At 39.5% G+C, this 27,883-nt stretch overlaps 1 protein-coding gene across 7 annotated transcripts in view; it reads right to left on the reverse strand.

Annotated features, from left to right (window-relative positions):
- LOC128745362 (leucine-rich repeat-containing protein 24) overlaps window positions 1–27,883 on the reverse strand; it is a 476,411-nt gene that overhangs the window by 84,424 nt on the left and 364,104 nt on the right. For all 7 annotated transcript variants that reach the window (XM_053842419.1, XM_053842420.1, XM_053842418.1 and 4 more), the window contains one exon: window positions 19,223–19,355. The gene's annotated coding sequence lies outside the window, so the exon portion shown is untranslated. The remainder of the gene's footprint in view (window positions 1–19,222; window positions 19,356–27,883) is intronic.

A 27,883-nucleotide genomic window follows, 5' to 3' on the forward strand; every position in this document is an offset into this window, starting at 1 on the left:
GAGAATCCCACGCCGGTTAACGAAGCCGGAAAGTGGGAGAATAATCATATGCATGAAAGATTGTCACCATACAAGTGATAAAAGTCGGTTCATTTTTTGCGTCATAAGAGCCTCCGGTCTCGATGTCCCTCCGAATGGGAGGAGATGAAAGGAAAAAAATCTGTGCACTCTGAAGAGCCACCCGGGACAGGCGGCCCACGCCGGATGCAGGCAGAGAACCCGAGCTCTGGTCTGACTTCATAGAGCGTTATTTGCATGGCACCTTCGGCAACAATGTTACTTCGCTTCTCGTGCCGTCCCTCGGATCGTTCTGCCGGTTGTCGCAGGTGTCCCACCGGCAACATGAGCGTAAAAAATATTGCTATTATTATTCATGAAAACATAACGAGTGCCGGTTGGTTAGCTGACTGGTGGCTGCTGCAGGCTGTACGATGGGCCAGTTCCCACTTAACCCGATCGCCGTCATCATATCCCGAGTCTGGCTAGAGGAAGCGAGAGCGAGAGAGACAGAAGATTGAAAGCAGGAGACGGGTTCGGGGACCAACATAGCCGGCAGGCAAACAGACAAGATGGCGCTCCCGAGATTAAAGTTTTACTTTAACGAGGTTAATGTTTGTCAGCTGGCACTCGTTTTTAGAGGGAAGGAGTGCTTCAGAGCTCCAGTCGCTCTCGTTGCCAATGGAGGGCAACGAAGCGCACGACTAAAAGGTTAGTCAAATATTTAGACCGTCACGTGTAGCGGCGGGGAGGAGGAGGTTGGCGCTGCTCTGCTGGCAACGTCGATTGTGTTTTGGATTGTCCGCTGGAGAGACCGTTCGATGGTGCGACGATTTGAAAGGCCTATCTTCGGGGGAAGCCAACAGACCGACCCGCCGCAGGCTTGAAAGGACCATTTGCTTAACCTGGTTGGATGATGATTAATTAGGAGGCTGACATGTGTGTTATTGTTATGTTACGATCGTTCACATGAGATGAAGTTTGGCTAACTTATCTATGAGAATGGTAGCACCTTCTCAGAATTCAAGGAAGTTTTGAAGCCGTTTAGATTTAACCTAATCAAGCAGCTTTGTATATCCTGTTTTTCCAGAATTTATTTTATCATATTATAGAATTTTATTATTCGAAAAAAGAAAACCGTTCGGTGCATACAGTTTTTAAGAGCTTTCTTCTATAGAAAACTGCAGTCTCATACGATTCGCAAGTGTGCGACATTAACAACCGACTCACCCTTCCATTAAACATCATTTGCACTTTGACTTCAATTCCTTACCAAAACGTGCGAGGACTTTGCCCGCAAACAAATTAAGATGAGCTGGTTTTCAACAATTTTTTGTTAATGTGACATCGTTATCTTCAGCGTTTCTCCTTGACGACTGGCTATATTTCCAACGTAGTGAAAACGCTTTCGACGGTTCGATTTTTTTGCTACCTTTTTCAAGTGGCTAGAACTACGTATCATATTTTGTTTGGTAGTTTCGTTTGAAGATTTTAACTGGTCACCCCTATTCATTTTACTAGCAAGAAACGAATGTACGAAAACGAAACTTTACGAATAATTACGAATAATCAACTTGAATTTGTATGTGCGAAATTATTTTATATTCCGGAATAAAATCTATAGACAAAAAAGTGGTGCACCTATGGAATATCAACTTGCGCCTTTGCTAAGTGAATTGAAAAATTAAACTAATAAGTTAATTTCTTGGCATTATTGCATTCCAGATTGAAAACACTTCAAAAATTCTAGATGGATAATGTCTATAAAATATCATACAAATATCATCATAGAAATCAGTAATTTGCGATTTTTGAATTTTTTTAAAGCAAAAAAAAACAGGTTTTCCTATGTAACAAATAAACTGGTACAGATTTTTGAAAGCAAAAGTACAGATGAAAAAGATTTTTTTTACCTTCCAATACAGATGAATATGTGGCAACACTAGTCAGATCATCCTGTTCGATTTGGTTTTTAGTGAGCAGAATAAAATATCCCATAGAAAAATTAATAAATTTTCAGCAGTCTCCGTTGGTTTGCAGTATATGCGCATTAAATTTTATCGTGCTTGTTGATCCACCTATTATGGATAAAATCAACGCGCGTTTAAAATTTTGCAATTTTCGAAAACTTGTTTTAACAAAATAAATATATTCGCGCTGAGAATCGCGGCTAACACGCTGACAGACGAACAGCGTCACACGCAGTGCCTTGTAAGTCGCAAGGACCTGCATAGTGGCGTCGTCCCGCCAGTAAAAAAAAAACAAAGTTAGATTAAACTTCTCGGTCGGTGGTTTCTACAGTAGACGGAGAAAGAGGCACAATTTGTGTCTAAAAATAACCCAACCCATGTCGCTAGCTTAATAAGAGGGGCAGGGGGGGTTGTGCAGTCTTTGACCTCCCCCGCTATTAGGGACCCTTCCCCACCTATTAGTGAACCTCCCCTTTTTATTGACCCACCAGTGAAGAACGGTCAAGGCATTTCGGAACTATGGCCTCCCCCCTACTAGGGACCTTCCCCCACCTATTAGGGATCTCCCCACTTTTATTGACCCCCCAGTGCTGATTCTGTTATGTCAAGGAAAAAGTGTGCCAAGTTTAATGAAGATCGGTCAAACCGTTTCAGAGTTATGCCCCCCCCCCCCCCCTATTAGGGACTCTCACCCACCTATTAGGGAACATCCCCCCATTTTTGTTGACCCCGCAGTGATGATTCTCTTATGTCAAGGAACATGTGTGCAAAGTTTGGTGGAGATCGGTCAAGGCGTTCTGGAGTTATGGTGGAACATACAAACATACTCACGCTCACTTTTATATCTACCGTCATCCGGGGCGAGATTGTGCCAAAACAGCATATGTTTTTGTTCTTTAGCTCAGTATACAAACAATTTAGGAACTAAGTTGATTTCAAACCTGTCAATATATATTAAATTGTTCAATTAACAACTACCGTAAAGATGGTTTAGTTAAAATGAAACCTCATTTTACTGGAAGTGCATGAACTTTGGCACAATCCCACCCCTTCTAGGGGGTGACATTGTGCCAAAAACATAAAGTTAAGCTAAAAACCTAACCAGTGAACATTAGCATGTTTATAAACAATACACATAAATATCAGTATAAAGTAGTTCATATGGGGCTGTCCATGAACTAAGTGGATTATTAGGGGCAGGGGGTCGGCCAAAAACAACGCATCATACAAAAAGTATGAACGAAAATAACCCGGGGAGTTCTGAAATAACTAAAAATGAGTCCGTACTCAATGGACAGCATTTATATAGCCAGTAGCGTTTCTAGGGTTAATAAGGGGAGATATATGAAGGGGTGTATCCTAAGAGGGCATACCTATTTGATCAGTTAACAAAAGTAACCATTAACTTCGTTCGAGAACCCGCGGCCGCAGAACATGTGGCCTATGCCACCCCCCTCCCCCACCCTTAAAACTAGCAGTTTATACACGGTATAATATATTCGTCTAATATTAGAGTGTTTATTCAAAGCATCTGAACATTCCAAAGCAAAAGTAAAAAATAGTTTAAATTATTTAGCAGATTTTTGATGCTATTTGCTCCAAAATGGATGATGCAATCTAATCTGTCAAAATATTGTGCTCAATAGTAAAGAATGTGAGTGGACTGGTGTATACTGACGTATTTCTATTGTGTATGTGAAATTCACAAATTGGATCGATCATTATGGCTTGGCACAATCTCACCCCCGTGAAGCTCGAAAAGTACAAAGTTTCGAAAAATATTATTTTCTTAATCAAAACTTATCCAACGCATAATAACCTTTCAATACATTGTAAATGATTAGTTTATATACCTTTAAAATGGCAAGATGATGCGATTTCTTGTTTGGATTGGTTTATGCGGGACATTGTTTACAAGCGTTATTTTCGAGTATTTTTGATCGCGAGCTTTGAAATCCTGTTTAGGCTAAATAGTGTGCTGATATTATCTGTGTTCCATTCTAAGTTATGAATAAATATGTTATGTTCATCATCATTTTGAATTTAGGTCACCTGTCTCTATAGATTTAATAAATTTTCACAAATTAACATTTTTGGTTTTTGGCACAATCTCACCCCGGATGGCGGTACAGAAGAAGATAGAATTATATAAAAGTGCGCGTGAGTATGTTTGTATATATGTTCCACCATAAATTCAGAACGCCATGACCGATCTCCACCAAACTTGGCACATGTATTCCTTGATATAAGGGAATCAGCACTAGGGAGTTGATGGGAGCGGGGGGGGGGGGGGTGGCTTCGTAACACAGGCGGGAGGCCATAACTCCGAAATGCCTCGACGGTTCTTCACCAAACTTGGTACACATGTTCCTTGACAGACAGACGGGGATCAAACAACGCAGGTGTTGACAAACAAAGGGGGAAGTCCCTAACAAGAGGGGAAGGTTCAAATAAGTAAAAGGTGTTGCGTTTCTCTTGCATTTACACCGATTGTAATTGTGCAAGTGACCTTGAAAAAGAAGGGGGTTCCACCGGGGAGCAATATATGGTAAAAAATCATTTGTTCCGTTTCCATTCCAAGGATTTCTATTGAGCTAACCGATGCATAATTAACTACGTCGCAGAAGGGGGAGTTGACTGGGAAGGAACCTCCGGTTCCGTAACTTCTGGACTTCAAACGTCCTTTGTCAAACACAGGTTTTTTTGGAATAAAAGAATCAGCACCGGGGGGTTGACAAAAGAGGGAGACGGTCTTTTACAAGGAAAGAGAAATGTTCAAATGGGTAGAGCGGTGCGTTTCTGTTGCATTTTGAACAAATGAGAAGAACTGACAAGGGGAGTAGACATAATCAAATGAAAAAAAAGGGTTTTGTTTCTTGCATTATGAGAGTTTTTGTTACAAAAACAGATGTACAAGTGACTGAGTGACAAAGGGGCCCCGAGTGAGATCGGGCAATCAGCTAGTAATTAATAAATTTTCAGCAGTCTCCGTTGGTTTGCAGCATATGTGCATTAAATTTTATCGTACATATTGATATAATAGGTGGACAAAATTAACGCGTTAGTCAATCTCAATTTCTAGCAAAATTATTTTAATTGGTTCCTGTGACAGGAAAATCGATTGATAATACCTTTTTACTACAAAACAGTTCGCTTTGATAAATTTTTGTTTGCGAGCTAAAACAAAATACTAGAATAAGGCAGTGTTGCGAAGCCCACACTCATGTGGTCTAATTCTCTCACACACGCGTACTCATTTTAACGAACACATACCGGCATAAGCATCCTTTTAAAACTTCCGCTCTTATTTCTTCATGCATTGCAACGAATTTTTGCGAGTGTGTGCTTAGCTAACCGCTACAGTTGTCGCTCGTCGTTACAGCCCAATCTACTGATACCGATTACTCACGACGGCTCGTACTCCCGCCCGTGAGTAGAATCGCGGGCGATGAAGAAGAAAAATTAATTGTATCCCAGTGCGCCACCAGCGCCTCACGGGCAGCTGATTCCCCGCGAGTTTTTTGACTCGGAAATAAGCTATGCAGGAAGACGAAGTGAGGATATCCGTACGCGAGTGTGTGGATAGCAGAATGTCTGCACTCAGCACCGGCGGTTTCTTTTACGCCTGCGTGTACGGCGTAAGCGTTGAATGCTATGTTTCTCATACTGTTTCGCGTGTGAGTAAGCATGGTTGACTTCTCGTTCGATTCGCAACATTGATTCGCAATATGATGGCCTCGCATAAAAAAATGAATTCGGTGTCAAACTCTCATATTCTTCATAATAGCAGCAATAAATTTTTTTGACCAGGGTGTTACTGTTTTAAAAGCTCTATAAAGTCAGCATTTTTGCGGGTTGACAAGATAATAAGATCAATTTTGATTGGTGCGCCATATTGTATTGCTACGCTACACTTGTGGTAAGTTTATAAGACACGTGGTGCACCCAACTAGTTTTACTGTAGTTATACAAGCAACCAAAATAAATTTGCTTAACATTTTTATTATGGTTTTGTAGCTAGCTGTAAGTGTTTTTTAACTCATATCTTCTAGGTATTGTGTAATACCTTAATTAGGCTTGATTCTCGGTTTTTTGCTCAGTAGATGCTCATTTGACTACAGTGCCTCAACGAAACACAATTCGAAAAAGTAGTATAAAGGGCAATTGTAGAGCTAATTATTATCTACATTATTGTTGAAGATAGTATAGTTTTATCTTTTGTATTTACGGTGCTATGCGATTTCTACCCCGTTGGTAACCAAATGAGCGTTCTTTTAGCTACCAACGGAGTAGCAACCCCATAGCGCCGTAAATGCAAAAGATAGAACTACACTTTCTTTAACAATAATCTACACTAGTCTTCATGACATTTTGACAAATTATGGGGGAATTTTTTCACTGAAAAAATACAGACTCGACGGTTTGCATCAGACTGCTAAGCTCCTACCACAATGCAGTTGATAATCGTCTAACTTCTCGGTGGTAGAAACAGAGAGAGAGCAATCATACAATAAATAATTACCGTCGGCGGGGGAACGTATTTGTGCGTATATGGAATGGTTGGACTGAATGGACAAAATTAGATATGAGACTACCCAATATAGGGTTGCGTGGTAATAGTTGAATTGCCAAAACACTCGGGTGCCAACCGAGAAAGTGTGGGTTGGAGTCCCACTTACCAATTAAATCACCCAATAGATTTTTCGTCTCTTTTCGTGAAGTATTTCATGATATGGCCACGTAGAGGCACTGGAATGGCCAGAGCAATGTTGTTGAGCACGTAGTTCCTAGTTGTCTTCCTCATTTTAAACCCTTTATTACCCATTATATACACTTTATTGGAAAACATACCTGCAAAATTCGTTAGAAGCAGAATCGGAGGTTCATTGGATATTAGCACTTCAGGGTTCGAGTATTGCAGGGCATAAGTTTTTTCGGAGATTATGATAATTTTAGGATTTTCAATGAGACAACAGAAAGGTATAGAGAGACTAGAGCTAGGAAAAAAAACTCACCGTCTAAAAAATCGCGAGTACGAGTAGCACGTTCTCGTCGGCGCAGAGGGGGAAACACACAAGCAACGAACCACAGAGTTTCTACAAAACGGTGCAAACAGGAGCATTGTGAGCGATGACCAAGATTTGGAGCCACCAACACAGGATGAGGTTTAGAAGGCTATCAGTAAACTGAAAAACGATAAGGCTGCTGGGAAGAACGGCATACCGGCAGAACTTCTAAAGCCGAGAACCGAGCGGCTGTACGAGGCAATCCACCGGATCGTTGTCAGGATCTAGGAGGAAGAACAAATACCGGAGAAGTGATTGGATGGCCGCATTCGCCCTATTTTCAAAAAAGGCCATCGACTCGAGCGTAAAAACAATCGATACATTGCACAATTCTGCCTATAAAGTGCTCTCCACGTATCCTGTGATGTAGACTGAGGCCGTTAAAACGGAATACCAAATTGGTTTTCGTCAGGATCGCTTCACAACGGATCAGATGTTTACCCTGCGTCAGTAACTAGACAAGTTCCGAGAGTACACCTTGCAGACTCATCGTCTGTTTGTGGACTTTAAGGCGGCGTACGATTCAGTCAAACGAAATGAGCTGTGGCATCTAATGCTAGAACATGGTTTTCCGACAAAACTACATAATCATGCTGATTTGTGCGATGCAGGACGGGTCAAAATCATGCGTTAAAATAGCGGGTGAGACCTCAACCGCTTTCGTGAGGTTGAATGGACTGAAGCAAGGGGATGCACTCCCTAATAAGCTTTTCATCATTGCCTTGGTAGGCGGAATACGAAGAGTAAACATCGAAAGGAATGGGATTGTCACCAGTTCTTATACTTTTGTCATTTCTATTGCAGAATCATGATTTGTCGTGATTTTGGCACAAAAAATAAAGAGGAAAAAATACAATATCAATTTCCTGTATTTTCCAGCAAAGTTAAGAGAGAAAAATACCACAAATATTCCATTTTCAAAACCGTATATGCGAAAATAATTCTGAAACGTTTTAGATTGATATCTTGCTGTTGCACTAAATAGTGCTTCACAAATATGTACTGCAAATAATAAGTCAATAACGCTCGATTGGTTCGGTTCTGGCGAGTCACAATCGACGGAATTGTGTGCAATCAATACATATTCATAAAACAAGACAAATGACGCATTTTCATAATGACAAAACAAATGTATTCATTTACCAAAGTAGACTCAACCGTAGCAAGCAATCAGTGAATCGAGCTCGAAACAATATCGCCGAGTGGAATTTAAATACGAAAGGTTATTATTTATTGAAAAATTTCAAAAGCTTTCCGCTTGTGAAATTTTTCACAACAGACTGTAAAATCACCGAGCTCTTTTGTCGATTGAGATTCATTGAAGAAGAAAAAAAAGCCAAGTCGCAAAGCGCCACACAAAGATAAGGACGATATTTTCCTAACAAAATTGTGCCGGAGACAGTTCTCGTTAGGCACTGGGAGCCAGAGGCTCCTCGTTCGGCATTCGACCGATAGTCGAGAGCGCTCGCTGGAGGACCAACTTGGAGCCATTCAATCAAATGCAAGAGCCCGAGAGCAATGAGTTCAATATACATTATCATAATAATAATAATAGGATCGGTTGGCAGGGTCAGACAGAAGAGGAAGCGCAAACCCGAGATTAACATATATGTTAAACAGCTGGCGAACGTGCAACGAGCAGATCAGACAAGGCCAAAAAGGAAAAAGAACGTTCGAACGATTTTCTTTCCGGAAAATTGGTTTTGTTATCCTTCCCATCGTGTGTGTTTGTGTACGTATGGGAGGAAGCAACAACAGTGTTATTGATATTACTGGTCGGTAGCAGCAGCATCGTCAGGTTCACCTCGTTCGGGTTGCTTTACGAAGGGTTGCTTTTCCTAGCAATTTGTTCTGTACTTGATACAGATGGCACAGCCATATTCAGCTCGTGAAAATCTATTTGTTTCACAATCATGCTCGTCTCATCTGTTTACGATTGCGTTCGAAACTAGCGTTTTCCCGTTTCCGACTGTCGAGTGAGTTTAATTTGCTTTGATCAATTAGGAAGACAAAAGCTGCTTCGCACCGCGAAAATCCTATTGACACCGTCGAGGCTCGCGTGCCAAACCAAAAGTTCGGATACATTTTCTAGCCGGTAAACAATGCTAGCTAGCAAGCATATTCCAACTAAATACAAACATTCTCGTCCAATTCGCCCGCCGAATGATACAATTTGGAAGGTCGGATACTCTAATCATCGCATAATATATACACAAGCTGCCACGCCAGTAGTAGTGCTACGGTGATGGTGCATGGACTCTGTTGTACTCTTAACCGTAACAGCTATCGTGCTCAGCTCGTCCTCGGTGCTCCGGCCGCCATTCACATTCGTTCCGGATCCTTTTCATCTCCACCGGAGGCACGCACTATAAAATTTAAACATTCATTTCAACAACAGTATTAATTTAATCCGTTTTGCATAATGAATGGGTCTTGATTTTGGCGCTTCTTTAGCCGTGCTAACGAGCTGCGGTGTGGTGTGAAGGTACATGAAGAGCGGCAGATTCAGACAGATTGAAACGGAGCGAGACAGAGCAGAAAGAGGGCAGTCAATGAAATCTTATTTCCGGCCCCGGAACGGTACCGACAGGCAGGCGCAGGCAGATGCTTCGAACCGAACCGAAATAACAGAACGGGACGGACCGGGAAGCGCAGCGAAGAACGGGCTCTCTCCCCGGTTGTCGGTGGGTCCTAATTGGTTGTTGAGGTATTACGAATTTGAACGTTAATTGAGATTGAAGGTATTTCGGCGAATACATCAAGCGGAACTGCGGTGGGGACTTGGTTTGTGTTTTTAAATTGAATTGCCTTTCATTACGAACTGAACGAAATACATATTTAAATCCTAATTTTTGGGCGGTAATAAATTTGCAGTGCTATCACGTCGCTAGGGCGGTTGATAGATGGAAATTATCCGAGCGCCAAATGGAACCCAGTGTCATTGACATTATATTTAATGATACGCCTTTTGTATGACTTTCAGTTAGATTATTTTAGATTTTAAATTACTTCTAGAGCATTTACAGACAATTTCGGGAAAATTATCGGTAAATTTCACGTGGTTCTCTATAATGTGCTACGATACATTCCTGTCATGTTTTCATTTTGACATGTTAATTAAATGGACTAAAAGCAAAGCCTTCAGCGTAAACGTCTTATGAATTTACTCTTCTTTATCGACAGACTTCGCAGCCGGTTAATAGAGTACAGGCTAATGACGAGACTAGTGCAACGACCCTACCAATTCTGTCTAGCAGCACCGCCTAGCCGAGTCTCGAATACACAATACATTATCTGTTGTAGTTTCCCTTGTTTCGAGTCATTTAAAACACAAATGTTACTGCACTTTAGATGTTTTGTTCAGACGAAGGAAAATTTTGAAGGACGAATTTAAAAACGGTGGGACGAATTTAAAAAAAAAATAAAGTCACTGGCGTAATTCCAATAAAATGGTTATAATAATCGCTTTATAGTAAACTTGAAGTGCACGGAACGAGAGGCAAGCGTGTTTGAGTCAAATTAGTTGAAGAACTGTCGGATTATACGTTAAAATCCACCCAAAAAATTATGAAAATTGAGGTAGCTTTTCTTAGTACGACGGAAATTAGAACTAAACCCTATATCATATGGGTCATTCCACGACAAGTGACCGAGAAAAAGTGCAAACCTGTAATCGACCTTCTCCGATTTGAACCAAATTTTGTCAGATTGTTCGTTTCAGGTCAGCAAAAAAAAATCCTAAGTTTGGTGCCGATTGTACGTCCCCTCGATTAGCGGGAGTACCTCCATTTTTAAAGAAAAGACACGTTTTCGTCAAATCCTCTTATTTTCTCTTGCTTGTAACTCTGGAAACGGTAGGTTTAGAAAGACAATTTTATCATGATTCCAAAGGAAATTGCCCAGCAATCCGAAAAAAGCATTAACTTTTAGGGGCAGTATTGCCAAATACTTTTAAATTCGATTTAAAAACTAAATTTGCATTTTTCTCCCAATAAGTAGGGTACGGGAGGGTATGTTTAGCAGGTTTCTAAATTCAGCTTATTTGCCTTTTCTTTCGCCAATAAAAATACTTTGCCGACATACAATTTCGATATGTTATAACTATTTTCTCAAGACTGTAAGTAATCTACTATTTTTTATTGAAAGAACGTCAAAACCACCTGTTCTTCCACTAGAACTACGCCATAGGCCGAAAAAATAGATGCCATCGCTTAATGGGCTGAAAATACCCTCCCGTGCCCTACAATTTTATTTCAAAAATTCGTATTCTTCAGATTTTTTTTACATAAGAATCACTCAAAACCACGAAGTGTTCTTTGCCGAACCAGAGTTACAGTAATTTGAAGAAAGAAACCAGCAATTTTTCACAAATAGTTATTTGATTACAATCAAAGTCAAATTGCGTTTCATTGAAGCAGTGAGTCGCTATGCACTGTTAAAACACTGTGCGCTACCACGGAAGCATATATCTATACCTATAAAGAAGGATTTCTGTCTGTCTGTCTGTCTGTCTGTCTGTCTGTCGGAATGTTCCTTATAGAATCAAAAACTGCTGAACCAATCGGCGTGAAAATTTGCATGTAGAGGTTTTTGGGGCCAGGAAAGCTTTTAGTGATGGTTAGAGACCCCTCCCCCCACTAAGAGAGGGGGCTCCCATACAAATGAAACACAGATTTCTGCATAACTCGAGAACTAATCAAGCAAATAGAACAAAATTTGGCATGTGGGTGTTTTTGGTGACAAGAATCTATTCGATGGTAAATTGAGACCCCTCCCCTTTTAAGAAGGGGAATTATGACTCCTCTCTCCTTTAAGAGGGGGGGCTTGCATACAAATGAAATACAAATTTCCTCACAACTTGAGAACTAATCAAGCAAATGGAATCAAATTTGGCATGTGAAGGTTTTCGAGGGCAAGCAAATTTTCTATGGTGAATTAGGACCCCTCCCCACTTTAAGAGGGGGGGCTCTTGTACAAATGAAATACAAATTTCCTTATAACTCGAGAATTAATCAATCAAATGGAACCAAATTTGACATGTAAGTGGGTTTGGAGGCAAGATTTTTTTCTATGGTGAATTGAGACCCCTCTCCTCTTTAGAAAGCGAGTTATGACCCATCCCCCCTTTAAGAGGGTGGGCTTCCATACAAATGAAATGCAAATTTCCTTTTATCTCGAGAACTAATCAAGCAAATGGAACAAAATTTGGCATGTAGGAGTTTTAGATGGCAGAAATTTTTTCTATGATGAATTAAGACCCCTCCTCTGTTTAGGAGTGGGGAGCTGTTCTGGAGTGGCAATGCACACCTCGTGGTTTTGAGTGATTCTTATGTAAAAAAAATCTGAGGAATACGATGGAGTTAGAATTTTTGAAATCAAATTGTACTCATTGAGAGAAAAATGCAAATTTAGTTTTTAAATCGAATTTAAAAATATTTGCCAACACTGCCCCTAAAAATTAATATTTTTTCGGATTGCTTGGGCAATTTCCTTTGGAATCATGATGAAATTGTCTTTCTAAACCTAGTGTTTCCAGAGTTATAAGTAAGAGAAAATAAGAGGATTTGACGAAAACGTGTCTTTTCTTTAAAAATGGTGGTACTCCTATTAATCGAGGGGACGTCCAATCGGCACCAAACTTAGGTTTTTTTTCCTGCTGACTTGAAACGAACAATCTGACAAAATCTGGTTCAAATCCGAGGAAAAGTAGAAAGTAGAATGACGTGTTATAGTTGTTTGCTGTCTTGTATCACACCGCGTCATCCCACTTTTATGAATATTCAGTACTTGGCAAATAGAATATGACCGGCCGACCACTTTTCCACTCTTAGGTTTTGATTTATTTTTTACCGTCCTCAATAGCTCAACCGAAACATCGAAAATAAATATGGTGAATTGAAGATTACTATTGTACCTCTATTTTGCAAAATTTGATTCTTTGACGTAGGACTACGTCTTTCCGGATGGTAGCTAATATAGAGGGTGACTCCTCGAAAAGTGGTCATACTTTGAGCGCTAATAGCTTAGCGGTTTTCTGATGCATTTCAAATATTTCTGCAATTGATCGGAAAATCTTCCATGCGTCGACCCAAATTGAGAAAAATAATGATTCTTGAGGTTACACTAATGAAAAATTTAAAAAATGAAGCATTGTGCAACCAGAAATCCTCGTCTCGTGATTGGTTCGAAAAGACATCGTCCAAGTTTTAACGTGTTCTTAGAACAAAAGTGACAAAACCTCCCCGTCCAAACCGGAAGAATTTTTTTTACGACGACGATTAAACCTAGCCCAATCTGATGTCTGTGTTAGGAAAGTGCGCCAGAAAAAGTGACAAAACTTCCTCGTCCCAAAGGTCGATTATTCTTTATCACGATCAAACCTAGACCAATTTGATGTCTCTGCTTGGAAAGTACGACAGAAAAAGTGACCTCCTTGTCTCAGCAGGTCGAAGATTTTTTACGTACGACGATTAATGCTAGGCCAGTTTGATATCTGTGTTGGGGAAGTGCGCTACAGCTGTAGTGTTCGGCTGAAACATAATTCTATATCTATGTGTATGTTGCCATTTCATTGGAAGATAAGAAGATAAGAGTGATAAGAAAATGTATTGCGTTGTCCCAAAGATGTGCTATTGATAAAATTAGATCGAATTGGGAAAATGTCTTTAACGTGCAGGAAGGGTTAATAATGAAAACAATCCTTGATTTGTGTAAGGTAATAAGACAGTAGTAATTTTGTTCTTGATTTTATTAAATTGTTTCCAAATGCATATTTTCGCCTGGGAAACTATGGTATTTTCTCGTGGTTTGCTTTAAATATCTTTGTGCATTAAGGTTCAAAAGCGCGCGATTTACATCTACAAATCCAATCCATGCTACGATCTTTATGAGTAATGATTCGAAAAACATCAACTGAAGACTGTTTTCCTGATGCTACTGAGCCGTAAGCAGCGAGTTTGGAAGACGTAAATACCCAATGATTGATGTCTTCTCTCCTCCGCTGGGTTCACGTGATAAAACGTTTATTTTTGCTTCGTTAAAAGGCAGAAGGAGAAGTTAGTTCGTTTATGTGCCCTAAATACTCACAATTTTTTTCCAGGGTACAGAACCACAACATTCACTTGGGAATTTTTTCCTATTTATTTTTTTGTGTTAACTTTTTTAACTGGCAGCGCGAAACTTGTTCGGTAATTAACATGTAGCACTGTGTTATTCATTGAATGTTGACTATACAAAGAGCTGGAAGTTTCGCAGATCTAAATTGCTAGTTTAAAAATATTCATGTTCACTAAAACTACGTGGCAGCTGCAGCTTGATTCAAAACTTGGCGGGTAATATGTCAAAATAGAGCTTGCATTAAACCTATCAAAATCAGATGATAATTCTAAGACCACAAGTCAGACCGCCTTGAGCCACGAACTCAGAGCTGACGCTGGGCGAATTGTGTTCCATCATTTAAAACATTCAAAGAGTGGAATTCATCGATTGTTGTAGACATATCGAAGTGTAGCATACACTTTTCCAATGAAACTTAAAGTTTCCGTGAAACTTTATTTCATTATGAATGCAAAACTAAATATTCAACTGGTTAAACTAAAGCAATGCCGACCGCATTGTCTGTAAATATGCTGGGCTGGTATGCAAAAAACAGTGTCCTGAATTTCCCATATCATTGTTAAACACTAAAAATAGCGAGGGGCTTATATTGCTCCCTTGAGGAACGCCAATGTCAATCGCTGCTTTCAGCACCATTGACTTCTACAATTGTTTCCGGCATGACTGATAAATTTTAATCATTATAGTAGTCGTCTAAACTCTACATTGATCAAGTTTTTCAAAACTGTCATGGTTTGTGCTGTCAAATTCTTTTTTCAGATTAAAAATAAAATCTCGTTCAATTTTTTTGTCAATATATCCATACTTAAGTTGTTAAAAGTTTCCAGACAAACACAGCAAATCTGATGATTTTAAACAACAAAATAGAAGATCCTGTTTTTTATTGTAAATGGTTTTAAAATATCAATACATATTGATCTTTGGCCGTTTGACAGCCACTTCATTTCCAAGTGGAAAAACCATCTTAGCTTTTTCAAAAATTTTATTCAGTTCACTAGAACGAATGCCCAGACGCGTGTTTTCAGACTTAAAATTTAGAACACTTTTGTGTGTTATTTTCGCTACGACGTAACTAGCTTGTTAAAAAACATTTTTAAATTAATTTTTTTTTGTACAAAATCCAACGTACTTTTCAACCAAGACATCAATGAAATATATTAAGCGTAAAGTGGTAAAAAGTGGTATTAAGTGGTAAAAACGTACCGACTAAATCAAGTAACAAATAAACATCATAACTTTATTGGATTTCATATGTGCCAATCAGAACTTTGTTTGACTCCTGCAGGTAGTTTTAGGACTTCTTGTATCCACTAGAACCGTTACAAATCTATGCATTGTTGCGAATCGAGCGAGAAGTCAATCATGTAAACGCACATGCGAAAGAGTATGAGAAACATAGCAGGCGTAAAACAAACAGCCGCCGGAGCTCTGTGCAGACATTCTGCTACCCACACACTCACGCACATCTTCACATCGTCTTCCTGCGTAACTTATTCTCGAGTCAAAAAACTCGCGGGGAATCAGCTGCCCTGAGGCTGGCGGCGCACTGGGTTACAAATTTTGCATTACTTTTTTTCTACTTCTTCTTCTTTTACATCTTCGCCCTCGATTCTACTCACGGTCGGGAGTACGAGCCGTCGGTGTCGCGAGTAATCGGTATCAGCAGAACGGGCTGCAACGACGAATGACGAGTGACGACTGCAGCTGTTAGCTAAACACACACTCGCAAAAGCTCGCTGCAGTGCATGAAGAAATAGAAGCGGGAGTTTTCGTTCGTTCGTGTTCGGCGTGTTCGTTAGAATGGGTGCGTGTGTGTTAGACCACACGAGTGTAAGCTTCCCAACACTAAATCTCTGTATATAAAATAAAATGTATATAAACTAGTGAATCGATCGGCGAGAAAATTTGTATGCAGGGGTTTTTGGAGCCGGAGAACGTTCTTATAATGGTTTAAGACCCCTCCCCTCTCTGAAGAGGGGGGGGGGGAGGGGGACTCCCATACAAATGAAATACTGCATAACTCGAAAACTAATCAAGCAAGTGGAACTAAATTTGACATGTGAGGGTTTTGGGAGGCAGTAATTTTTTCTATGGTGTATTGATATCCTTCTCTTCTCTAAGATAGGGGGCTCCCATACAAAATGAATACAAATTTTCTCATAACTCGAGAACTAATCAAGTAAATAGAACCAAATTTAGCATGTGGGGATTTTTGGAAGCAGGAATTTTTGTTAAGGTGAATTGAGACCCCTCCCCACTCTTAGAGGGGGCTTCCATGCTAATGAAATACAAATTTCTTTATAACTCGAGAAGGAATCAAGCAAATATAACCAAATTTGGCATGTGAGAGTTTCAGGAGACAGGAATTTTTGCTATGGTGAATTATGGCCTCTCCCCTCTTTTAGAGGGGGGGTGTTCCCATACGAATGAAACACAAATTTCTGCATAACTCAAGACCTAATCAAGCAAATGGAACCAAATTTGGCATGTGTGGTATATTACGTTTAAAAATCGACAGCATATGATAATCCTAAACAGTTGAGGATCATGTTCACGTCATTCATGTACAGCAGAAACAGGAACGGTCCCAAATGGCTGCCTTGGATAACGCCGGCGGTTACTGCGAAGGATGACAAAGCGTATTCGCCGATTTTGACTAACATAGTTCTGCCAATGAGATAGGGGCGAAGTCCCCAGGTCAGCAGATTATCGTGAATGTCCAATTTGTTGTACTTAGAGATAACTATCTCGTGGTTTGTACAGTGTTCGCACTGTATCTTGCATCTTGCATTAAATTTTCCAGAACGATTAATTTAAGTAGCTTAGAGATAGGAGCAATACCACGGCAATTAGTAAGTTTGCACCCCTTTTCGAAGAATCCTTCCAGCACTCGGTAAAAACTACCGTCTAAAGATATACTCCAGCGTTCCAGAACTATGGAAGGAATGCCATCTGGGCTGCATCTATAGAATATTAGATTTTAATATAAACTCGAAAGTAAAGCAACCTCATGTTTTGTTGTCTTTAACTTTAGAATGCGGTCAGGCATTAATAGTTTTCTCCCAATAGACGGAGGGAACGATAGAAGAAAGTAATGAAACCAAAAGTGTTTATAGTATCCAAACAGAATGGAACAAGGCGTGAAGCGCAAAGAGCGAAAATCAAGGTACGGGAGGGTCATTGAAGCATCGCTTAGCAGGTTCGTAGAACGTTCTTTTTTCCCAAGCTGGGGGATCCACAGATTAAACCTATAATGAGCTATAATGAGAGTCAGTTATAACCGGATTCAGACCCAACTTTTCCTCGAAACCCTGTGATTCGGAACTCCCCTGAGTTCCCTTTAGAGAACTGCTCAAAATGGCGATTTTAATGCACTCCCTAAAAGAACAGCAAAGCTTTGGAGGAACATTTTTATTGAGAGTTCGTAGACAGCTGTTGAACTACTGAACAATTCCGGAGCTAGTGCAACGATCCTATTAGCTTGTTAGCCTAGTGTTGTACCTCAGGGTCAACAGGGAAGAGGATGGATACGCCCAAAACTACAGAGTAAGAATAGAAACAACCTAAAAAGAAAGAGTCCCCTATTGATACCTTGGGGAGCACTTAGTTAAACTGAGACAAAAATGGAAATACACAACTTACAACGAATATTTTCTACCAAACCGTATTTTCTTACAGTTTTCCTCAGCCAATTCTTTCTACCAGCAGAAGATATTTTGTCGAAGGTACTTAACAATTTTGTCGAAGGTACTTGACAGAGATTTCCCCCATAAACTTAATCATTTCTCAACCTACATAATATTTTTAAATCTGTCTCACAGTACCGCCTTAATCGACGTTCGCTTCAAGGGTTACAAAAACATACCGAAAGTCGGTATGACAGACGAAGCGGATGAATCAAAGCGGAGTCCTCTTCAAACCGGACCCATCACGCTCCAATCAGGGCGACCGGTCGATTGGTGACCCACCCAAAGTTCAAAGGAATTACATCCAGACACACAATTGGTCGTCGGTACTGAGTGCATGGAGCTTTATATTACAACAGGAAGCATGTTTACACTGTTTATTTTAGGTATTAAAGGGCTTGGTGAAATAATGTCAAACTCGAACGAACGAACGAACGAACGGAACAACTGGTCCGATTGTGCAGTGTGTTCGATCTTACGACATTCGACCTATATATCCTTGTGCCCTACGCACACCGCACAGCCAGTAAACGAGCTGCCGGCCGATAGTTGGGTTTGCTTTTCCCAGCATCTTGCCTAGCATTGAACAAAGGCAGTTGTTGTTAGCAAGATAGTATACACAAAATCAATATTTGCCTTCAATTCAATGGACTGCGTATTTCCTTGTGAAGCATATGCCTTCGAAGCGGAAAATGGGAAGAAACATTTCGTACCGTTTTTTTTGTTTTGCTTTACTGTAGCTGCTGGGAGGATCCTTTCTTGTCGGAATTCATTCGCTTAGGAAAATTTGATCATAAATTTTCGCTTTCTACTATGAAACAAAAACGGAAACCGAGGCGGTCTAAAAATATAAACAGCCGTGGTGGCAGCCAGCCGTACGCGGGACGCGCGCTGCACACGGCTCACGAAAGGACGCCCATATTTCACTTCGGCCGAAGCTACTCTCCCCAAATCCTTTCCCAGCTTGGTTAAGGTGTTTTGTTTTGTTTGTCTTTGCCCGTCGGGGCGGCAGGAATTCATCGGACGAATTTGGTGCGTTTCGAATCATGTAATACAGTAGAAATCGGGGCTGAATTCGGTGTCTTACTGTTCAAATTTATTAAGAAAACGGCAGCAAATTGAATTGCGTAACCTAAAAAATCAGTAATAAATTGTGGGATTATTGTTGTTTGGACTGACGGGTTGTTATTTCGATTATGGGAATTCGGAGTGGGCTTCAAAGTAGGTTGATGAATTGGACTGTTGTGGTTGAAATCGGAATTACCGAAATGCGGCAATCGACTGACGCGGCCAGTACAATTAACTTCCATCGTTTCGATGTCAATAGTAAATCCATTTAGGGACCATTATTGTGGCATTACAACATAATAGTACTACATTCACTTACCATCAATAATATGAAACCACGAGCGTCCGCTTGCTTGCTTCACCGACTTAGTTGACGATCGATTCCGACTGCTGCTGCTGTTGCGTACTCTATCTAATTGACTGTGAAAGTTCTGCGCTAATCGGCTTTCTTCCTGCAATGCGGCAAAAAAGAAGACGAGAAAAGAAAGTCCATTAGTGAACGGATCAGATCGATTGATTATGCACCCCCTCGTTCTGCCCCACTATTCATCATCAACAAGAATAAAAAGCCCTCTCGTAAGATGTTACGTTATATAGTTCCCGACGGAGCAGTCAAATGATGCTCTAGATTCGATGTTACTCCCTCGAGGGAAAAATTCAAAACGGCCAATGGATCCTGGAATAAATATTTGCACCTGCTGCAGATCTTCTCAGCCCAGTCAGTGTCTAACTGCTGCAGTGCGTACGACCGAAAAACCAGAGGCATGAGGCCGATCCAAAATTCCACGGCTCAAAGGATTAATCAACCAACAGCAGCCGAGCCCACCGGATGACCACTGCCAGACCACCACACACTCACTGTGTCTGTGTTGTGCACGTATAATATTTCGTACACATTGTTCTGTCCATCTTGGCCGGTCACGTTCCGTGCCGGACAAGTGCTGCCGCTCAACGTTGCTGAATGGTGCCGTTTATTTTCGGGATAAATGCTGCGTGATGTTGGCCGTTTCGTCTGCTTAGAGGCTTGCTTCCTCTCCAATGCAGCACATGTCGCAGCCCCCACGAAGGGGAGAACCGTTCGCACGGGAAGTGTATCTCACGTGCTGGATAGACTTTATGATTGGCAGCTTGTTTTGCACAGGCCTAAGAGAGCCTGCGATTTACGGAAGATTGAAGAGCATTCCTCCATGTAGGCGAGATGCTCAGCATTATGGAATGAAGATATAATAATAGCTTGTTTTTATCTACTGTATTTTTTTTCCTCTCAACAATCCTTGACAGCACACTTTCCGTTGCGCGTCGTACCGGTCGTCGGGCATCTTGTCGTACAATTTATTGCGAAACATGATAAATGATCATTGGAAATGCTAATGCGTCACAAGGACCGGTAATGTAAAATTCCTTGCGCAGCAGATTCTGCAGTATATTTATAAGTCACGTTTGAATGGATAGGAATTTCAAAAGTAACACTGGTTAACACGTTTGTGGCACTGGAAAAAGCAAAGCTGATTTGGATGACAATAACACTCCATCAGTCGCAAAACAATGGAGACGCATTGCTATTTGTGGACAACCAAACCGTTTGTCGAGAAAAGATCAATAAAAAGCGTCTTAGAGCTTAGTTTTTTTTCACAAATTTGATCTGTTGCCGACTAGTGTAATCATTCGAACAGCATGATTGAGTTGACAAATGGATTGATTGGGTAGGCAGGCGTTGAATATCAACATCAGTTGTAATAACCATAACGGTCGTCGTAACAAAACGAACTGGTTGACTGTCATCGTGCATCTTGCCGGGAAAGAAGACGGGTTTTTCACGGTCTCTCTCTCGAGATGATATTGGTTATCTCCGGGGAAATACAATCAAATTAGATAAGCAATATCGTAATGCATAAATGTGAAAGGTCGAAGACAGATTATGATTCATTGGTCGTCAAAGGATAATTTTCTCCGCTAGGAACAGATAGATATACATCAGCTTTGTCGAGTTTAGTCTTTAGTAAAATTAAATAAACGTAACATAACCTTGATTTTCCTATGTTTAAGATAGGAAAAAAGTTTGCTACCTTTCTACCACCTGACTGGAAATTTTTTACCATGTTGTTTCCTTCTGTCATTTTTCGACAATTTTTTGCTACTTTTATGCTACCCTTATGCCAATTTTGTAATACTTTTCTGCTACTATTTTGCCACCTAGCCGTGACGTTTATACTACTCGTCTCCATTTCTACCACTTTTCTGCTACCTTTCTGTCATTTTCCTGTTACCTTTTCAACAATGTTTTGCTACCTTTCTGTCACTTTCTGATAACTTTTACAATCTTTTTCAAAACGAGAGTAAGCATCTGATGCAAAGAATGATTAATTAGACGAACTGGAAAATTTCGATGTATAGACAAAAAATATATTACACACACAATGATAGCTGAGACTCGAACGCACGTCTCGCTCGATTGCCGGTCAAGTGTGTTACCTTTACACTACCGCCATATTCTTCTATTAGGTAGCCTTATAACTAGTTTTGTGACTGCTTTTGGTGTCTGCCACAGAGATGATAGACGGTTGGTTATCTATTCGGTCCGTGCGATAGAAATAGGCAGTGTGTTTCCGGCAAGTTTAGTGATTTACCACATTTACATTACTTTTTTGCTACTATTTTGCCACTTTTACTACTTTCCTGCTATCATTTTGCACTTTTTTGTTACTTTTCTGAGAACTTTTGGTCACTCTTCTGCTGTTTTTGCTACATTTTTGCAATTTTTTGCAACCTTTCTGCCACTTTTCTGCTATTTTTCTACTACCATTCATTTACCTTTCTGCCGCGTTTCTGTGATTTGTCAATTACCTCTCTGCCACATTTCCGCTACTCATCAGCTACCTTTTTGCCACTTTTCTGCTTGCTTTCTGACACTCGTCTATTGCTTTATATTACATTTCTGCAATTTTTTTGGTAGCTTTTTGCTACTTCCCAGTTACCTCTCTGCCACTATTTTGGTGCTATTTTTTTGATTCTTTTTTGCTACTTTTCTGCTATCTTTCTGCAACTTTTCTACTACGTTTCTGATACTTTTCTGTCACTTTTCCGCTACTTTTCAGTAACCTTTCTGTCACTTTTCAGTTACCTTTCAGCCACTTTTTTGCTACTTTTCTGTTACCTTTCAACTTTTGTTACCTTTTTCTGCTACTTTTTTACAACTTTTTTGCAACTTTTCTGCTGCTTTTCTGCTACCTTTCTTCCACCTTTTCGTTACTTTCTGGCGATCTTTCTGCTACTGTTTTGCTACTTTCAACAATTTTTTCTGCGACTTTTCTTCAGCTATTCTGCTACATTTGTGCCACTTTTCTGCTACTTTTTTACAACTTTTCAGTTACTATTCTCTCACTTTTCAGTTACCACTTTTTTGATACTTATCTTTCTGTCACTTTTCAACCACTTTTTTGCCTTTTGTTACCTTTCAACTTTCAACTTATGCTACCTTTTTCTACTACTTTTTTACAACTTTTCAGTTACTATTCTCTCACTTTTCAGTTACCACTTTTTTGATACTTTCCCAATATCTTTCAGCTTTTGCTAATTTTTTCTGTTACTTTTCTGCTACTTTTCTGCTAGTTTTTAGTTTCCTTTCTGCTACCTTTCTGCCACTTTTCTGGCACCTTACTGCTACCTTTATGCTATTTTCTGCTACATTTCTGATATTTTGCTGCAACTTTTCCCCTACTTTTCTACTACGTTTCTGCCACTTTTCTGCTAGCTTTCTTTCACTGTCTTCTGCTAAGTTTAGCTATTGTTCTGCTACATTTCTGCCACTTTCAACCATTTTTCTGCTACTCTTCTTCAAATTTTCTGCTACCTTTCTCTCACGTTTCTTTTGTTACTTTTGAATCCCTTCATTGCCACTTATTTGTTGCTTTTTCATCACTTTTTTGCTATTGTCCTATTACTTTCTGCTACTCTTTCGCTGTTCTTTTGCTACTTTTCGAATTTTTTATGCTAGTACTTTGTCACTACCTCTCTGCCACTTCTTCGTCGTTTCTGTTCGTTTTTTGCCATCTTTCTTCCTGTCTTTTGCTATTTTTGGCTACCTTTCTGCCATTTCTGTGACAATTTTTTGCTACTTTTATGCTACCTTTCTGAAACTTTTTCGTTACTTTTTTGTTACGTTTGTACTATTTTTCTGCTGCCTTTCTACCACTTTTCTGTTATTATTTTGCTACTTTTCTACCACTTGTCAGTTAATTTTCTACCATCTTTTTTTCTTGTTTTGTTAATTTTTTGCCACTCTCCCGATATTTTGCTAGGTTTCTATCATGTTTTGACAAATTTTTGCTACTTGCGCTACCGTTTTACTACTTTTCGACTACGTTTCTGATACTTTCTGGCTACTATTTTACCACTGCAGCTCTAATGATTTTCTGCTATTTTTCCACCACTTTTTTGTCACTTTTTGCTCCTTTTTGCAGCTTTCTACAATTTTTTCTTCGACTTTTCTTCAGCTATTCTGCTGCATTTGTGCCACTTTTCTGCTACCTTTCTGCTACTTTTCTACTACTTTTCAGTTACCATTCTGCCTTTTTTCAGTCACCACTTTTGTGATACTTTCCTACTATCTTTCAGCTTTTGCTAATTTTTTCTGCAACTTTTCCACAACCAATTTTATAAAAAAATTTCTGCCAAGTTTCTGCCACTTTTCTGCTATATTTTAGTTTCCTTTCTGCTACTTTTCAGTTACCTAGCTGTCACATTTCTGGCACCTTACTGCTACCATTATGCTATTTTCTGCTACCTTTCTGCCATTAGGCTGCAACTTTTCTACTACTTTTCTACTACTAGCACTACTAGCAGAAACTAGTTTTTTGTCACTGTCTTCTGCAATGTTTAGATACTTTTCTGCTATATTCCTGCCACTTTCGGCCATTTTTCAGCGACTCTTCTTCAACTTTTCTGCTACCTTTCTGTTACCTTTCTGTCACTTTTGTGTCCCTTCATTACCACTTATTTGCTACTTTTTCTGTTTGTTTATAGGAGACTAGACCACTGCGACCAGCATTTAGATCTATTGTGGTAACTTTTTCTGTTACTTTCTGCTACTCTTTTGCTATTCTTTTGCTACTTTTCTAATTTTTTATGCTAGTACTTTGTCACTTTTCGGCTACCTCTCTGCCACTTCTTCGTCATCTTTTTACTACCTACCTGCTACTTTTCTGCTGCGTTTTTTTGCCAGCTTTCTTCCTCGCTTTTGCTCTTTTTGGCTACCTTTCTGCCAGTTAGCTTCGAGGTACGATGCTGGTCTAACAAGCCAGTCGTCGTATGTTCAAATCTCGGGTAGGCGGTGTTTGCTAGATAGAGTCAGTAGCATCGTTGCACTGGCCCCATAATTTTCCTGTACTCTAAGCCTTCTGCGTCGATAAAGAAATCTGTCGATAAAAAAGGGTAACGTCCAATGACGGTTTAAGCCCACGGCTTTGCTTTTTTCTGCAATTACTTTGACAATTTTTGCGACTTTTCTGCTATTATTTTGCTACTTTTGTGCTACTATTCTACCACCAATCTGTTCTGTTCTACTATCTTTTTCTCTTCTTCTGTTTTGTTAACTTTTTGCCACTCTTCTGATATTTTGTAAGGTTTCTATCATTTATTAACAAATTTTTGCTACTTTTACGCTACCGTTCTACCACTGTTAGGCTACGTTTCTAATACTATTCTGTTAATATTTTGCCACTACAGCTCTAATGCTCAGTGTTGAAAATTTCATAGCAGCAAAAAAACTCAATGAGATTTCAAGCAGCCTGAAATTTAAACCTTGATCAGAAGCGCCGAACTTACATATGAATGCTATGCGATGTGAACCAAATTCAGCGGTGAGCATTTTGCTTAATTCTTCCACAGTTGGCATTTCATACAAAGAACTAGAGAGCGAAAGACCGTCAGAGAAAATATCAGCAGCAAAAAACGCAACACACAATCATGGATTAAGATAGCAAACATATTGGCGGAATTTACATTTTTTCTTCGCGGGATTCGACATGTTCTTAACTAGAAAGCAACGAGCTTAATAGGAATTAGATAAACATGTAATTTAAATGTGCTTTTTAATTTAGCTTTGCGATTTATTTAGAGATTCATTCCTTCACGCTCACTCACAGCTACATATCGCACGAGAGAATGCCTATGCTGTTCAACAACGAATTTGTATGTATATGTGTACAGCTCCGGGTAGCAGATGAAGCAAAGCAGAATGCGATCAAACGGAAGAAATATGTGTGAGTTTTGTGCTTTTTGCTATGAAAGCAGAAAAATTCACGCGTGAGTTTTTTCTGCATAGGATCAAGTTGACATGATTCACAGTTGATTTTGATTTTTGATGTGTTTTGCGATTTTGAATTTTTACCATCACTGCTAATGCTTTCTGCTATCTTTCTACCACTTTTCTATCATCTTTCTGTTACTTTTCTGCTACGTTTCTGCCACTTTGCTAACTTTCTACTACTTTTTGTCACTACTTGGTTATTTTTTACTACAAACCTGCCATTTTTTGCTACCTTTCAGATACCTTTCTGGCACCTTTGCGCCACTTTTCTGCAAGCTTTCGGCTACTCTTCTGTCAGTTTTCTAATACTTCTCTGCAACTATTTAGCAACTTGCCGTTACATTTATGCTACTTTTCTGCAAGCTTTCTGTCACTCTTCTGTTGTTTTTACTATATTTCCCACACTTTGCTGCTATCTTTCTGATACCTTTCTATTTCCTTTCTGCCACTTTTCCGCCACTTTTCTGCAACTTTCTTGCTACTTTTCAACTACCTTTTTGCCACTTTTCAGTTACCTTTCTGCCACTTTTCTGCTACCTCTCTGATATCTACTTTTCTGCAACTTTCCTGCTAATTTGCAGTTACTGCAGTGCAGTGCTTAAAGCAGTATACATGGACAGTTACAACTTATCATTAATCGTTAACTACTAGCTACGAGCCCTGCTAGAGGTGATAAAGAATTTATAAAGCGAACTAAACGTAAGTACAATAGTTACATAAGCTACAATAGTTAATCCGGTTCATGCTGATTAACCTGAAATATGTATTTATTTTATAATTTTACAGGAAAATTATATTCTCTCGTTGCATGATCGTTGTGTTCTATTCGAGAATGATAATTTCGGAAACTTCGCGTTGAATTAAATTTAACTTTTACCTTTCTGCTACTTTGCAGTAACGATTCTGCCACTTTTTTGCTACCTTTCTGTTACAATTCTACTACTTTCAACCATTTTTTGCTACCTTTCTGTTAGATTTCAGTTGCCTTTCCGCCACTTTTCTGCTACCTTTCTGATACCTTTCGACTAGTTTTCGGATACTTCTTTAATACTTCTCTGCAACTATTTTGCCACTTGCCGTTATATTTATGCTACTTTTCTGCTAGCTTTCTGACGTTCTTCAGTTGTTTTTACCACATTTCCCACACTTCTTTGCTACCTTTTTGCCACATTTCCGCAACTTTTCTACAACTTTCCTGCCAATTTTCAGTTATCTTTCTGCTTCTTTTCGGCTACCTTTCTACCACTTTTCTGTTAGTTTTCTGTCACTCTTTGGTTTTTTTTTTCTACATTTCTACCATTTTTCTGCTACTTTTCAGTAACCATTCTGCCACTTTTTTGCTACTTTTCTGTTACCGTTCTGATACTTTCAACCATTTTTCTGCGACTGTTCTACTAGTTTTCAGTTACCTTTCTACTACTTTTTGTTACTTTCTTGCTATTTTTCAGCTTTTGCTACCTTGTCCTGCTGCCATTTTGCCACTTTTGTGCTACGTTTCTGTCAGTTTTCTGCTACATTTCAGTTAGCCTTCTGCTACTCTTAAGTTACCTTTCTGCCACTATTCTGGTACTTTTCAGTTACCTTTCTACCACTTTTCTGCTACCTGCTGCCACCTTTCTACCTTTAGTTTATTTTCTGCCATTTTGCTGTAACTTTTCTGCTACTGTTTTGTTACTTTCCTGCTACCTTTCAGCTTTTGCAAACTTTTTCTGCTTCTTTTCGGCTACCTTTCTACCACTTTTCTGTTAGCTTTCTGTCACTCATCGGATGTTTTTTACTACATTTCTACCATTTTTTGCTACTTTTCAGTAACCATTCTGCCACTTTCTTGTTACCTTTTTGTTACCATTCTGACACTTTCAACCATTTTTCTGCGACTTTTCTACTAGTTTCCAGTTACCCTTATGCTACCTTTCAGCTTTTGCTACCTTTTCCTGCAGCCAATTTTCTGCCATTTTGCTGTAACTTTTCTGCTACGTTTCTGCCACTTTTCTCCTATCTTTATGTTACTTTTCAGTAACCTTTCTGCTACTTTTTTGTTACTTTTCTGCTACCTTTTAGCTTTTGCTAACTATTTCTGCTATGTTTCTGCCACTTTTCTGGTACATTTCCGTTAGCCTTCTGCTGCTTATCAGTTACCTTGCTGTCACTTTTCTGCTATTTGTTGCCACCTTTCTACTACCTTTATGCTATTTTCTGCTACCTTTCTGCCTTTTTTCCGCCATTTTGCTGTAACTTTTCTGCTACTTTTCAACAACGTTTCTGCCACCTTTATGTTACTTTTCAGTTACCTTTCTACTACTTTTTGTTACTTTCCTGCTACCTTTTAGCTTTTACTAACTTTTTCTGCTAGCTTTCTGTTAGTCTTCTGCTATTTTTTGCTACATTTCTGTCACTTTATTGTTTCCTTTCTGCTACTTTTCTGGTACCTTTCTGCTACTTTCAACCATTCCTCTGCGTCATTTCTTCAACTTACCTGCTAGCTTTCTGGTAGCTTGCTGTGACTCTTATGTCTCTTCCGAATTACGTTCAATTTTGACCGTGTGTAGAGGGATTATTCAGCTTAACTTTTTCACACCTTGAGGAGTGGATTCCGACGTCTCAATTTGAGGTAAAATTTGCTATTTATTCTTTTCTGACTTCAAAAAGCGTCCTTTGACGGTTTCGAACCTA

The sequence above is a fragment of the Sabethes cyaneus genome, chromosome 1, assembly GCF_943734655.1.
Source record: "Sabethes cyaneus chromosome 1, idSabCyanKW18_F2, whole genome shotgun sequence".
NCBI classification, from domain to species: domain Eukaryota; kingdom Metazoa; phylum Arthropoda; class Insecta; order Diptera; family Culicidae; genus Sabethes; species Sabethes cyaneus.